General features: G+C 40.0%; 1 pseudogene; it reads right to left on the minus strand.

Moving 5' to 3' along the window:
- Window positions 1-786: 786 nt before the first annotated feature.
- Window positions 787-9,113, minus strand: LOC102883416 (annotated as a pseudogene).
- Between the last annotated feature and the right edge of the window lie 7,577 nt (window positions 9,114-16,690).

The raw sequence follows: 16,690 nt of genomic DNA on the forward strand, positions 1-16,690 counted from the left end.
TCATTTTTCCTGTTACTAGTGAAAAGGGAACAAGCACATTCACATTAAGGAAAACCAATATAGGAAAAAAGTCACGATCCCAATACAAATATGGTTGGAATTTTATGTATATTTCTTTCCCTTTTTTTCCTTGAGAGTATTTATATATGCTGATCCAACTACCTTGTGTTCTGCTTTTTTCATTTAAAACTGTATCATACTTCTAAGGGTCTTTCTGTGCTATTAGACTGCATAACCACGTACCTAAATAAATTGCCACACATTTAAGGATTTTCAAATATATTGTTATTCTCACTCTCGGATATGCCAGGAAAAGTCACCTAAAGAGTTTGAAAGACAAAACTCAAGTCACTTAATTATTTTCAAGGCTCTGTTAAATGTCAAGATTAAAAAAAAAAAAAAGCTTCACTAAAAATATACAGATGACAAGCACATGAAAAAATGGATAACAACATGAGTGTTCAGGGAAATGTCACACAGTACACACCTACTAAAGTAACACACTACACACCTACTAAAACAATGCCCAGTACGGATGCTCCTTGACTTATGATGGGGTTACATGCTGACGAACCCATGGTGTGCTGAAAATATCCTGTCGAAAATGCATTTCATACACCTAACCTACTGAGCATCATAGCTGAGCCCACCTGAAAGCTGAGAACGCTGACATTAGCCTGCAGTTGGGAAAATCATCTTGCTGCCACCACCCAGCATCACGAGAGTGTCGTACGGTGTATTGCTAGCTCGGGAAAAGATCAAAATTCAAAATTTGGAGTACGGTTTTTACCGAATATCTTTTACACTGTTGTAAAGTCGGAAATTCATTAGGTTGAACCATCGTAAGTTGGGGATCATTGGTATCGACAGGGATGCAGAAGAACTCGAATCCCCATAAACTAGTGGGATTGCAAAATGGTATTGCCACTTAGAAAATAGTTTGGCAGTTTCTTACACGGTTGAACGTGCACTCGCCATATGACCCAGCAATCCCAATATCCTAGGCATTTCCCCAGAGAAATGAGAGCATATGTCGACACAGACTTCTATTTGAATGTTTATAGCAGCTTTATTCATCATAGCCAAAAAGTGAAAGCAACTCAATATCCAACTGGTGGATGGATATGCAAATCATGGTCATCCACACAAAGAAAAAAAAAAACTACTGCTCAGTGCAACAACCTGGATGGAATCATAAAACATTATGCTGTGTGAAAGAAGCCAGACACGGAAGGCTACTCTCAATTGTTTTTACTCGACACATTTATGACACCAAATGTGTGGGGTTTATCCACACCAACAACACTTCTCCAGCCTGCCAGACACCAACTGGGTGTCCTACAATTCAATTCAATTCTGACATTACATATCTGGAGTTAGTGTTAGATTCCACAGGTTTAAAGTCTCAGTCCCAAAGACTCCGCTCACTTTGATGCCCAGGCCGGTGAAGCCCCAGGTTGCCCCCTGTACTTCTGAGCACTCGGCTATAAATTGGGAGTTCCCACGAGTCCCTTCTCAGGTCTGCTAATTTGCTAGACTGGATCACAGAACTCAGGGAAATAATTTGCTAATGTCTACAGGTTTATTATAAAGGATGCAATTCAGGAACAGCCAGGTAGAAGACATACGTTGGATGCATGGGGCAAAGCGTGGTGGGGAGGGGCGCTCTGGAGCGTCCGTGCTCTCTCTGAGCACAGCCTCCTCCCCGCACCTCAGCGTATTCACCAACCAGGAAGCTCTCTGAACCTTTAGTTTAGAGGTACCTATGGAGGTTTCATTACGCAGGCGCGATGAAAACACTGGCTGTTAGTGATTGAACACAACTTCCAAGCCCCTCCCCCGAGGACAAGGGGTAGGCCTGAAAGTTCCAATTGTCTAATCATGCCTTGGTCTTTCTGGAGACTAGTCCCCATCCTGAAGCTATCTAAGGGACCCCAGCCAGCAGTCATCCCATTAGTGTGCAAAAGATACACTTATCACTTAAGAGATTCTAAGGGTTTAGGCACTGTGTTCCAGGAAGCAGACAATATGTGTGTGTGTGTGTGTGTGTGTGTGTGTGTGTGTGTGTGTGTGTGTGTGTGTGTGTGTGTATTTTTTTTTGGACAAATATATATTTTTTATTATGCCACAGCTGCATACTATGTGATTCCATTTATTCCATTCCAGAAAAAGCAAAACTATAGGGATGGAAATCAGATCAGTGGCTCCCAGGGGCTGTAGTTAAGAGCAGGGGATTGACTGCAAAGGCGCAGGAGAGGACCGTCTCTGCTGTTTGAACCATTCTACATGGGGTGGTAGTTATTTGACTAAACATCTTTGTCAAAACTTATCAAATTTTACTCATAGAAAATGCTCTGACATCAGCATTTTCCAAAGAGCGGTCCTGTGAACACTTGTCCTATGCTAAAACATCATCTAACAGCAATACCTGTGCCATTCTGAGCGCTTAATCCCCACAACAGGCAGATTCCATCATCACCCCCATCATGTAATGTGAAAGCTCAAGTACGCAGACCTTAAGTAACTCGTCCAAGGTCAAGAAGCCAGTAAGTGAAATAGTTAAAATATAATATATAATAATAAGTGAAATAGGTTGAATGTGAAAGCTTGACTCTGAAGCCTGCACCCTTAACCACTGGCTACACAGGGGACCTCCCTAATGTTTCCGAAGTCAATTAAATTTGGGACATGGCATATCCTGCTCTTTTCTATTAAAGACTTTATGAAATCTGGTAAGAAAGAAACACATCTTGGTGTTTCTAAACTTTTTTTTGGCTATGAAATCCTTGTTATAGTAAAATTTATTAGCATCTCATCAAATTGGTTTCTTAAGGAATAAACTGGAAAACCCTACTCTACACCTATGAAGGACTTAATAGAACCAATTCAAATATGACTCCATGTGGTTTTCTAATTCGGGGCATCATTCACTCAGCAGTGTTTATTGGGCCTCTACAAACAGCAGACACCCTGAGGAGAAGGGTGAACAAAGCAGACAATACCTACAGTTTAGTGGAGAAAAGAGATGTTCATCAAATAATTACACAAACTGTGACAAGTGCCACAAGGAAGATTCGAAAGCAGAAAATAGGGGATTGGGACCAGTAAGTAGGTTCAGGAAGACGTCTCTTAAAGAGTAAGTAAGCCAAGACTTACAAGAGGATAGGAGTTTTCTGGGGGGAAAAGGATGGGAAAAGGATCCGGGCAGAGAACAGCCAGTGCCAAGGCCGGTGGAGGGAGGAAGCGCAGGGTGAGAAACGGGGAGGGAGGAGAGTCCGGTTGCTGGAACAGCGAGCACCAGGCGAGCAGTAGGAAATGAGGCTGGAGAGAAAGGTGGGCCGGGCAATGAGGGGCTCTGTAGGCCATGTTAGGGAATTTTATCTTCACCCTAAGAATAAAGGGAAGCAACTGGCGTGTTTAAGAACATTCTAAGAGTTCTGAACTAGAGAGTTCTAAGAAGCTTGAAAAACAGCTAGAGGGAATGTGGGAAAAGCTAGAAGTCTACTGTTAGGAACAGCCCAGATAGAAGACAGTGATTTGGAGAAGGTTGGTAGTTGTGATGGAGAAAAATGGACAGATTGGAAAGAGATTTAGGAGGTGAAAACTGACAGGACTTGGAATTTCTTGGGTATAGGGGGCAGAGAGGGTGAAATAGTTTTCAGAAGTCAGTAGTGTTTCTCCTTTTATGTATCATTCCTTCCTTTATAGTGCATATCAGAAGCATGAGTCACAGCCAGAGGAAGTCCAAATTATTACTGTATTGTGTATTAATACTTTTAAAACATAAACAATTTTGTATTCTTAAGAGGATAATCCATTAATTTTTATGGTCATTTACTAGCTGTGTGACCTTGGACAAGTTATTTCACTTTGAGATGGCTCTGTTTATTTATAAAGTGGGGACAATAACGGTCCTACCTCACAGACTTGTTAAGACATGGCAGGACATGTAAAATCCTCAGGACAGTCCCTGGCACACTGTGAGTCCTCACCTGGTAGCTATTGTTGTTATTTTAAATATTACTACTGAGAAAAATTGCACGATTAAAATGAAATCACAGTATTTTAAAGGTAGAGTATAAAATATTTTTTTACAATAAACATGTTAGTTTTATGATCAGAAGAAAAATTATTTTAATAAGGTAATTGTTTTGATCCCCCTTTCAGCGTGATGGTTTGGTTTGGTTCCATTCAGCTGTGTACCTGCGCAATCGTGCTGTGCCGCACTGTGCCAGCACCGACGGTACAGAAATGAGAGGCTTGCTCTCGCCATCAGGAGGCTCACTGACCTCTGCTTCCTGTCACCTTCCCAATCTTCTGTGCCTGTTCTATGTTAATAGAACCATGGATAGGGAGATATATTATACCTGAAAATGGTGGCCCCAGGAGGACAGGACAGCATGCCACGATGATCAATAATCCCGCAGTGCTAGAGAATTTCTAGGGTCCAATGAGGTCCATCAGTGTTTCAAACAATACCGAGCTGAGCCAACCAAATGCAAATCCAAGGAATCTCACATAAATACAGAAACACAACATAGCTGGAGGACAAAGGTGCTAACAGATGACACACTCCATTTGCAATAACAGAAGCAGGAGAGAAATACTGAATTTGAGGTCTTATCCACTTTGTGTTGGCTACGAGTCCCATCGAGGGTCTGGCGACCATGTCAACAAAAGCCAGAATGGAAAGAAGGAAGGCAGCCCTCTCACTAGAGTAATGCTGACTCTTGGCGTAACTACTAAGAAAGACCAATGGTGTAGCCAGCTCAAATGACATTACCACATTCCCAGAGAGGTACAGCAAAAAGCCTCTGTGGGTGAACAGGAAAAAGTCCAGTAGTTTGTCAACTCTTTGCAAAACTGACTGTTTCTCCTCTTTGGGGTTTCTGCCATTAAATTCTGTATCCGCATCACCTCACCTACATCTTTTTTTGCATCAGCTTTTCCAGCTTCCTGAAGGGTTTCTTTAGACCTGTCTTTCTCTGCATTGGACGGCGTGGGCTCTGTCGGTCACAACAGGGCTCCGGCCACACAGCAGTTTAGTAGGATCCCTCCAAGAATTAGGAAGCTTCCTCTCCAGCCAAAAGTATCAAAGAGAGCCTGATTGAGGGGGGCCAGGGTAGAGAGGAACACAGGGCTGCCTGCCATGGCCAGTCCATTGGCCAATGGCCACCTCTTATGGAAATACTTGCCAATCATGGTCAGAGTTGGATTCAAGTTGAAGGCAAGCCCAAGACCTAAGGAGGAGGAGAAAAAAGAATCACATTCTGTAATAAATATCAGAAAGATATTTGTTATTAATTAACTAGACCAAGAAACTGAACGGAAAGAGGTCAAAATCATTATCATGAGAGAGACTATTATGAGAGATCATTAAGTGGACTGTTATCAAATAATTATAGACAAAGTCTCTTCATGCAACAAATACTAGATTTATAATGTACCAAAATAATTCTCTTTAGCAACCGAAAGAATAATAAATATACGGCCCTTTGTTTAATTTCATAATTTTAGCTTTCCCAAGGAATGGGGAATTGAAAACAAAAAAGTTAAGAGGAAAATTATTATAAATTCAGAAAGCAAGATGGGGTAGAGGGGTAGAGGGAGGGAAAAGGAGAGAGGAAAAATATTTTTGGACAGTAAAACACAATGTCAAGGTGCCAACACTACCTCAGAAAATACATTAATTTAATGCAATTTTTATGAAAATATCAATATTTTATCTTTCAAATGAGATAAAATGACTCTAAAATATACCTGGAGAACAAATAAATATATGAGAAATATTTGAAAAGGATAAACAATTGGGGGAACCAACCCTAATAGATATACAAATATATTGTACGACTATAGTAATTAGAACACACTGGCACTTATTCAACAATAGAAAACCCGATCTACGAAAGTGGGCAGAAAGTCCAGAAACAGAACCAAAAGATACATTTAAATTAATACAGAAGGAATGGAGTTTTCAATCAATGGGGCTGGACAAGTAATCGTCCCAATAACCTCCCAGGTGGTCTGCCGTTCTCGCTCCCCTATTAGGTAAACCAGATTAAGACACTTCTCAGCTCAGTCTCTCCAATGACCGCCCATCCCTAGCGTCTCACTCTGGGTAAGGAAGGCCCCTGGTTTGGCCCCTGCTGTCACCGCGGTCTGTTCTCACGTGCTATGTCACTGTTCTAGATTTTCATGAACCTGGCTCCTCGTTCTCACTCAGATCCCAACTCAAAATCATGACTCGGAGAGGCCGTCTCTCCGGAGACCATCAGTTCTTCTCTGTCAAAATTCTCTGTGTTAAGTCTTTGCAAAGCACTCATTACTACCTGATATTTTTCTGATTTATTCATTTGTTTGTCCGTCTGTTTGTCGTCTGCTTCCCTCCACGAAACAGCAAGAATCTTGCCTATCTGTGAACTATACCCCCACAGAGCTTGGAACAGTGCCTGGCATATCGTCGGGGCCCAATAAATATTTGCCGAATGAATTAATAAATGAAATAATGAACAGGCTGAATAACCATTTGAGGACAAATAAAAGCTCTATTCTTTATTCAGATATTCTAGATGGATTAAAATATTGAAATGTTTAAAAATTTAATTAATGTAGTCAAAGTACAGATCCAAAAACATAATCCCTGTTACTAGAATCATCTCAGATCCTCAGATCCTGCAGGTGGGACTGTAAATGATTATCACTTTTCTAAAAGAGTATTTGGCCTATCGTATTAAAAACCTTTTTCTCCCAGTAATTCTACGTCTACTAATTTATCCTAAGGAAATTATCATTTTCACAAAGTTGTATACAGAAACATTATCACACAAATACTGTTAATTAATAGTGAAAAATATAAACCTAAATGTCCTTCAACTAGAGAATGGTGAAATAAACTAAGGTATATCCATCTAATAGAAAAATAACATCCGCTAAAGTACAGCTACTAATATTGGAAACTATGCACATGATGTATTGTTACGCGAAAAAAACAACTGGTTATAAGAATTATACTTAATCTTATTCCTGTTTTGCTTTAAAAAATTATATGTGTGTATAGAGAAAAATTGGTGGATAAAGCATCCAAATATCAATGGTGGTTTTCTCTGAAGAGCTATGAATGACCTATATTCTCTATACTTAGTTTCATTTTCTTAATTTAGCTATTAGAAAGTGGGGTTTTCTTGGTGTGCCCTTTATCCCCTGAAAATGTATCTGGTTTCTCTACCGGAAAATTCCTGCTTTGTATCTGATGTTCTCTCTTATTCTAATTTCAGCCAATTTCTTCTTGGGAGGAAGGGGTAATGAGTGGAGAAGAGCTGATGACCACTCTTTCAACAACTTGCCACACAACCTTTACTTATCACCACTCTCTTTCTTAAGATACAAACAAAAAACAAAAAACAAAACAAAAAAAACACTCGGTTTGTTTCATTGAATAAAAAATAATCACCCATTAAGTCCCAGAACTTTCTTTAAAGACTTGTTTTTCTGGTACTATTAAATTAACATATCTATAGCTCTTAAAAATAGCAACCCTGTAATTTTTCTAATGAAGAACTTTCATTTCTCAAAAGAACTGGCAGACGAATGCTACAAATAGTCCACAAAAAATTAGTTATTTGAAAATGAGATTAAATGACTCAAAATAGCAACTCACCTGCAATGACTCCAATACACAAGTAAAGTTCCTGTACACTGTTACAGAAAGAAGCTGCAATCAAGCCACCGTTGATAAGCAGCCACCAACAATCGTTACGGGACGGCTGCCATATTTATTCCCCAGGACACTGCTGATAGGACCTAAAGGAGAATAAACAGCTTAATAATATAGACGAGGAGAAGCCCACCCCCCCTACAGCCACACCCACACCCACAGGAGACATTACTGACATGAAAGGATGCCATGACATAAATCTTTGACTCCACAAAATGAACAGATAAAACAGAAGGCAATGGTAGGGAATATTGCTTTCTCTCTATTTTTCTGAGTCACAGGTTTGTGTCATGGAAAAAAATTTTGCATTGATTGTGTATCTTCTACATACCTACAACACATCGGATGGATTTAACTAATGCATGAAAGACCTTTATTTCTTTTAAGGGAGAATAGACTGCAAATACCCCGATTATAAGTGTTTACAGGATTCTTCATGTATATAGGATATTATCCACATATATGTAGCAAGTTTGCGGTTTCTAATTTTTTAGATGGTCATCTGGAGTGAACAGACATGAGTATGGTGAGATGTATGCACAAATATGACCAAACTTCTGACTTCAGAGCATATTTACAAACTAGCTAAAATGTATTTTGTTTCTCATTTAAAAACACACAAGAAAAACCAAAACAGAACTACAAAACAAGAACGCTTACCATCACCACTTTTCTTCAGCATTAGACTGGAGGTCCGAGCCAGAGCAGTAAGATGGGGGAAAAAGGTGTACGGAAAGGAAGGAACCGGAGATCAGTATTTGCAGAAGATTCGTTTGTCTATCTAAATATTTTGAAAAAAATCTACCAATCGCCTGTTGGAAATAGCAAGAGTTTAGCAATTTGGCACACAACCTTACAGGATATAGGATTAGAATACAAACATCAACTTTCTTTCCGTACACCAGCAGCCAACGCCAAACACATTTTTAAAGAAAGTTATCCTTTGTGACGACACCTGTTTTATATTATAACTAACCTTATAGAGTGCAGTTGCTATAAAGCCTTTATTGTGAAAGGGAATGAAAAATATGACTCTAATCACATAGTTTCAGGATCTAACATTTCAAATATCTCACTGATAAAAGTCACCAAGAACAAAAAGTACTTAATCCAGAGCTTTTGTCTGCCTATTAAAATTTAATAGAGTGGGATGTCAGGGGTACTTGCCTGCACCATGCATGACAGCAAATATGATGGAAGATACTCATGACACTTCACTGGTGCTGGCATTAAATACTACTTCAATTTCTTTGTTAAACACAGAAATAGATTTGCCAAATGCGCAAGAGAAGCCAATGGAAATGAATGCTCCAACAACCACTGCCCACCCCCAGCCTCCATTCGGCGGGGAGCGGGGAAGTGGTGTAAATTCAACTGGACCTTCCTTTGACGATGCCATTGTAAGTAACGAGGAATTCCAAAAATGCAGTTCAAATATCTAAAGGATATGAAATTAAAATAGTACATAATGAGCAGGTCAACAACAAAGCACCCCCATAAAATCCTTTACAATGATATTACAAATAACTGAGATGTTTTTCAGTGTTATTTGTTCTCTGAACAGAGTAGAAAAAGTTTGAGGTATAGTATTGCCCCCAATTTTTATAGGCTTAAAGTTAAAAACTCACCGCTACTTAAACTGTGCATCGAAATCCTTTTCAATAAACGCGGTATTGTTTCTTCAAATCCCTGGCTGAATGTGGGGGCTAAAGTTAGCTTTCCTTTGCTGTTTGTCCCAGACTTATCTCCCATTTACCAGCTCAGTTATGCAAGGCACAGCACAGAGTAAATGCAATTCAAACATTTGAGTGACAAGTTGGCAAGAGACTTAAAGAAAGAGAAAATGTTTTTGGTTCCTGTAACTGAGAAATCTAAGATGGGGGTCGGGGGGTTCTGGATTTAGACATAGTCTGATGCAAAGACCCAATGATGTGGTCTGGGATATTTCCCTATTTGTAGTTCTACTTCTGTGTTGGTTTCACTTACAGGCGAGGTCCCTCGACTCATTAAGGCAAAAAGACTGCCAGTGACTCCAAGCCTGCACACTCTCCACGAGATTCCCAGCTTCTTTCCAGGCAACGGAATTCCCAGAATGTTCACTCTGGCAACATAACTAAGTACTTGGTCAGTCAAGGGTAATCACTGTGTGAGCCCTGATTGGCTGGATCTAAGTCACACACCCACTTCTGAAGCCTAGGGTCGAGTCACAGAATGGACAGAATGGAAAGCCAAAGTTTTCAAATGCCACAAAGGCCCTACATAATTTATCCTAATTTCATTTCCTACCTTTGTCCCTCCTGGCTCATACCACTCCAGCTACTCTGGCTTCTTACTATCTCTAAGGGCATCAAACGCACTTGCCCCTCGGGTTTCTGAATGTCTCGTTATCTCCGCCTGCCATGTTACTAACCCAGATGTCACTTCGAGTTTTTGTTCAGATATTCCCATATCAGGGAGGCTCTTCTGGAGTCTCCCAGATCAACCCACTTCTTACTCCTTCCTTTGCTTTATTTCTCATTTTAGCTCTTCTCTAAAAGAATAGCTAAAGAACAGCAAACATTCATATAGTGCTTTCTCTGCAGCAGGCATTAGATGAAGCACTTTACTTGATTAACTACTTTAAGGCTCTCAACGATCCTATGAAATATTACTATTCCCAGTTTAGTGTTGGGCAAACTGAGGAACATAAGGCGAAGTAATTTGCTCAGGACATGGCATAGCCCGGATTCAAACCTAATCAGATGGCTCCCAAATGTGTGCTCTTCACTGCTAGACTATGTGATGTCTTACTGTCGGTCTCCTCGCATCAAAAAATAAGTTGCATAAAAATGGGGACTTTTTACAATGATATAGCCCTAGCCCTTCGGTAGTTACTCATCGAATATCTGACAAATGAATGAAAGAGGAGGGTGAGCAGGAAGGGAGAATAGATACTCGGCGGGCCTTACACATACACCCCACACACGCTGTCCTAAATTAATACTCTGCGGACTCAGAGCTCATCTGCTCTAGTGGCTTCATGATTACCTTTGTGATGACTCAGTTGCATATTTCCAGCTCACATCACTAGCTGGAAATGTGGGGGTCATCCTTCTCTCACGTGCCCTCATACCCCACATCTGACCAATACAGATAGCTCAGAATGGGTCCTCCTCTCTGCCCTCACAGCCACCCCACCTTAGATCGGGTCGCCATCTGCCAGGGGCTAATGCGGCAGCCTCCTAATTAGTTTCCTTACCTCCCCGCTTTCTGTCATCCCTTTTCATCCTCCACAGCTCAAGTGACTGTCTGAAAGTAAAACCTGGTCCTTTTGCTCCTTTTCTTAAAATTCTTCTTTGGCTCCAGATATACCCGCCTCAGAACGATTTCTTAACAAAGCATCCAAAGCCTATTCTAATCTCACCCTTGCTTTCCTACCTCGCCAACTTTTATCTTTTCCTGACTTCCATCAGGCACTGTGTTCCAGCCTTAAAGGAGGACTTGGGGTTCTCCAAAGTGCCACGCCCTCTCCCCTTCGGCCTTGTGTACAATTGTTTCTGTGCCTAGTACTGGCTCTCCTATCACTTGGCTGCTATTAGGCTTCCAGGTCTCATTTTTTTCTGAACTGCCAGGGGTGGTCTTGTGATCATTCTATTGTGTTCAGTGATATATTTCCATTATCTAGAACGGGTTTGGGCAGATAGGAGGCAACTATATTTGTAAAATTAAGTGAAGCCCCATTTTTCTTGATGAAGAGATGCCTAAAGTTGTTAAGCAGTAGACCCCATATCCAAATCTAAGTGAATCTGGTTCTAAAACAGATGTACTTCATTGCACAGATCCTCCTTAAAAAAGGAGAGAGAAAAATCTCTGCGGACTGCTGGGTTAATGCATTATTTGCATTGTAATGCTACTTACATATATATGTATTAGATATAGTAATATAAAATAAAATCACTGCAAATGAACATTATAACTGATATAATTTATAATTATAAATCAGTGCCATAAAATCATCTGATCTATATTTGTGTAAACCCATTATTTTCAATATTAAATATGCTCCCATATTCTTCACTAGCCTGCACAATTAAATCCATACCATTTGGTATCTGCATTGATTTCAATCAAATATAAAGTACTTTTCTTTTGAGAGGATGGTCATCTACAATATCCAGAAAATGCTTTATTTATTTTATTTTTTAAATCTATTTTAGACTGTCAGTTAGAAATAAACACAAAATATGAAAAGTTCTCCTACAGAACTAGAGATTCCCAATAAACTGAACACATGGACACACATATCTAAGACTTGTATTGTAATCTCATTTAAACACACACATCAAAGCAATACCATCACAAAAACCTGGGCAAACATTTCAGATTGCTGTTTCTCCAGAAGGATTTGAGACTTCAGCAGTGTTCCTTGAGAGGCCCTGGCCATGCCCCAAACTTGCTGAGGGCCTCCTGGCCAGAGAAACAGGACTGAGGTATGACCAGGGCTGGCAAGTTCCCCTAAGCCGTTTGCAGGAGCTCAGACATAATCAGATTGCGTCAAGTCCTCTAAAGTGATTTGGGACAAATGGCCCAGACATCTCCTAACATTTAGAACTTTTCAAGTAGCTGCTCTAGCCCAGAAATTAATGAAATCAAATTCTAACAGGAGGGCATCATCGTTCCAAAGCCTGATAACAATTACGGATTCATCTCCTTCAGAGATTTCCCCCCCCCAATTATTTGGACTATTCATCAGAATGGGTAAGATTATGCCATGAAATTATTAGAAATACAATTTTCCACCCATTTCCACTGATTGATGAAGAGGAGGTTAAGTGAAAGTCCTTGCGAAAATATAGACCATACTGTCCATTTCCCCTGCAGAAGGACTGATTGATATAGGAGCCATTTCAAAGTTTCAGTGCTACTGGGCGCTGATCTCCCACGGTGCAATTCATCCTTGGACTCTGCTGACACTGGATGCTTCTGATGCAGGAACTTGGTCCCTAGCCTAGTTTCTGTTTTCACTCTGGAAAAGTGTCACATCTCATAACATCCTTTGCCTGGGGGCTTTTTAGAAAGGACTATCGAATTAATTTCTTTCATAACTACAGGCTTTTATAATTACATAAAACCAGACCATCATTTGAAACTAAAGATGACCTGTCCTAGAGTACTTCACCTACCTATGCTGAAAGAAGGACCAAAAAAAATATTTCCAAGGCTAACTTTTCTATAATTTCCATTTGAATTATGGAAGCTCTAACATCTCAGTTCAAAGGAAATAATCTGGGTTCTAAGATTATGTTAAATAGAAATACTCCAGGCCATGGACTTGACAAGTTTTTCTCTGAATCAAGAGTCAAAAAAACAAAGTTGATCCATCTCAGAATATTTAACCTTAAATTTACATACTCAATCACAGTAGAGCTGATAATACATTAAGATTCACTTGAGACAGCTACTATAATACCTGCTAGATGCGATTAAATTTTGAAGTTAGCTGTCAGTTATGATTCCTCATGATTTCCTTTTAAAAAGTCACAGTGTTTGGCCACCGAGAACTGTCTAGTCATGGTCCTAACAGTAACACTGTATTGTATTAAAACTTTTATTCCACCGTGTCAAAATTATATTTAAAACTACAAGTGGGTTATTATGGATAAAAAAATTCAAAACCCAGACATAAACTCAATACGATTCTGCCAAATGAATAAATTCCTGTTTTTGTTATTTGAAATTTCTTATTTTGGCATGCTTTATAAACCATTTCTCGTTTCCCCCTGAGAATACTCACTGGCAACACTAGCAGCTGCAGCGTTTACCCCGAGATAACTCGCAGCTTACAGTCGTAACCTTACCCCCAGTTTGCCATGAAATATCCCGCTTTTATTATTATTTTCACATTGCTCTACTATATCGATAGTCTTTGGAAACAAATGACATCATTCTATTTATAACATTTACAAAATATAGTAATTCTTGATGGCAAATCGTAGAAAATGTAACATTCCTATGAGATGTCAACATCGTTTTCAAACAGTTGTTAGCCGAATTTCTGTTACACATTTCTGTTACATTAGGATTAAAGACAAATTCAGTTTAGAAATAACTCCAAGAACAGTTTTTATATTTTCACATTGACAACAAGTCAGATTCGCTTCAGCCTCGAAGAGCCACGTTTATGTAAAATTAACACTGGCAGTGAGTGGCACTTTTTTTCCTAAATGGAAAATGGGCTAAATACAGACCCATTTTCCCCCAACATTTTAAAAAGGACATAAGAATCTCAAGTAATAGTGAGACAAGGGAAGTTAGAGACTGTCCTTTAGAAGACAGTCTTTTATATTGTACAGGGGAGTTTGCTTGGTAGAATTACAGAGTATAATCTAGAACATCATCTACCAACACTTTTCTGCAGTAATCCAAAGTAGGCTTCCAAATCAAAACCTAAATGTACTATTTTAATTAATGTATGACTGATTTTGTCCCAGAGCTTGAAGCAGATATGCATTGACTCCTTTAAAATAACCAACAAGTATGGAATTTGGGCTATGGTCACCACATTGCTCCTTTTGAATAGAAATGCTAGTATACCACTGCTGGTATCCACTTCACATAGTTCTTTGAGGGCGAATTGGGAACGTTAGTCACAAAGAAGCAGCCAGCAGAAAAAGTTGATTCTTTGTTAGTCACAAAGAAGCAGCCAGCAGAAAAAGTTGATTTTTCCTCTTTTGGGGAAAAAAAAAGTGTAAGTTGAACTACTCACAGAATAATTAACATTATATTTAGCTTAAATATATTTAACATTATATTTAGTTTTAAAAAGTTTTATATGTAAAAATATCTCATAGGTTTTGATGTCTAAAGACCACAGATTAAAATTTTATTTCAAAGCTTTATTCATCATTCTGAAAGGTTTAATCCCAAATTTGAGATTCTTAAATGTCTCCTTCTAGTTCTCTCCTGTATATATAATTGTTTAATATTCCATGAAAGAATCTGAACATAATTTATCTGTTACATCTGAGCCTACTACTTCAAAGAATAAAGTTTTGTTTTTGTGGAGTACCTGATAATCCACAAGACACTAATGAGTAGTTTGTCAGGCATAAGCATTCCTTATACTAATTACAGATAAATGATTATTTGCAATGTTATTTTTCAGGGCACTTTAAGACACTGAAGAAGTATCAAAAAGGCAATTCTTATCTCAAAAAAAAAACATTTAGAGGTTAAGTTTTTAAATGCTGACAGTATGTCCTAAAACATTGTCATTAAGAGAAAAATCACTTCTTTTATGGTACACTTACAGTAATTTTAACAATCTATTTCACTTTTCTAAAAAAAAAAAAAACCAACAAAAAATCAATAGTTAATATTGTCCACTCCCCTTCCCCTTTGTTTTCTACAGGACAAACTACAAACATCAGCATGGTGCAGTCATAACAGAGGGAGGAAAATTCGTGCATTTCTCATTTGCAGAGCCGACTCCCTCAGTTTGAGGATCTTTGAGCTCTGCAGTTACTATAGTTGGCATGATAAAGCCCTGAATCTCAGAATGAGTTCCTGGAGACAAAGTTGGGGGCTAACTTAAGTACTACAGTCACATGTTGCTTAATGGCTGGTATACGTTCTGGGAAATGCGACCTTAGGCTACTTCATCATTGTGTGAACAACATCGAGTGCACGTACACAAACCTAGATCGATGGTCTAGCCTACTACACACCTAGGTACAGACTATTGCTCCTGGGCTACAAGCCTGTACAACATGTTACCTTACTGAATGCTGTAGGCAACTGTCACACAACGATTAAGTATTTATGTATCTGAACACAGAAAAGGTACAGTAAAAATACCAAGATGAAGTGTGAGTGACGTGTGTTAGGGGCCCGGACGAAGGCTGCAGAGGGGGGCACCTTGAAAGGGAGAGTAGATAGGAAGGAGGACGGGAAAGGGGGAAGGAAGAGGAGGAGAGAAAGGGAGAGCCGAGAGATCCAGAGACGGAAAGCTTGAAAAATAATAAAAGGGAGGGGGGGAGGAGAAAAAGGGAGAAAAGGAGTGAGAGCAACAGTCAACTGAGGAACCAAACCGGGAGGTAAAGAGGTAAAGAGAAATGGAGGGACAGGAAGGGGGTTTGCGTGTGCCGGTGTGTACGCTGGTGTGGGCAGGTGGGGCTGGGCTCCCTCCCCAACTCCTGCCTCAGCCCCAGGCAGGTGCAGGGTGGGCGGACAGCATGCTGAGCCCCCTCCTCTATCTAAACCACCCAGAGCGAGCACTGAATTCAACATTACGGTTGGGGCCAACCTTTTCTTTCGACATAGCAAAGAAACGTCTTCCTCATAATTCACTACAATCTTATGGGGCCACCTGGTATATACAGTGTCATTAACCTGAACTTTGTTAGGCAGAGTATAACCGATGTCACTGGCCCCACAAGAAAAGGGTACTCCACTGGTCATCGTAATTACCCCAAAAGTTCCTCACACACTGTTCCACTTAACTATACGTTATGGGAACTACAAAAATAATCACTACCTTGACGAAACTTACCATATGTAAGAGAGAAGGTAAACAAAAAAACACAACTACAGCAAATGTTCACACAACAGAGTAATTCAGTGGAGAACAGAGGCAGGTAGGCTTTGAGGAGGAGAAAAGGGAATTTCTATAGGCAGAGCGAAATCACAGAGAATCGAGAACGGGGGAGAATTCACTTTGCCAGGATGAATTAAAGGAAGAGGAACAAATGTCATTGAAAGAAGGTCAGCTCCCGCTGAGGCACCACCTGGCCAAGAGAGGCTTGTGGTTAATCAAGCCCGTTTGACTCTGCAGCCCAGATCATTCTTCCAGACTCAAAGCATCCAGGTCACCACGACTTCATGCTCTTCCTCGCGCCACGGCCGGGACACCTGCCCGCACCGCGTTCACGAGCGGTTCCCTGCTCCGCGGCCACGCTGCCCCTGCCGGGCCGCCCTGCCCAGGAGACCCAGGTCTCT

The sequence above is a fragment of the Pteropus alecto genome, unplaced genomic scaffold (genome assembly GCF_000325575.1).
Source record: "Pteropus alecto unplaced genomic scaffold, ASM32557v1 scaffold106, whole genome shotgun sequence".
Lineage (NCBI taxonomy): Eukaryota > Metazoa > Chordata > Mammalia > Chiroptera > Pteropodidae > Pteropus > Pteropus alecto.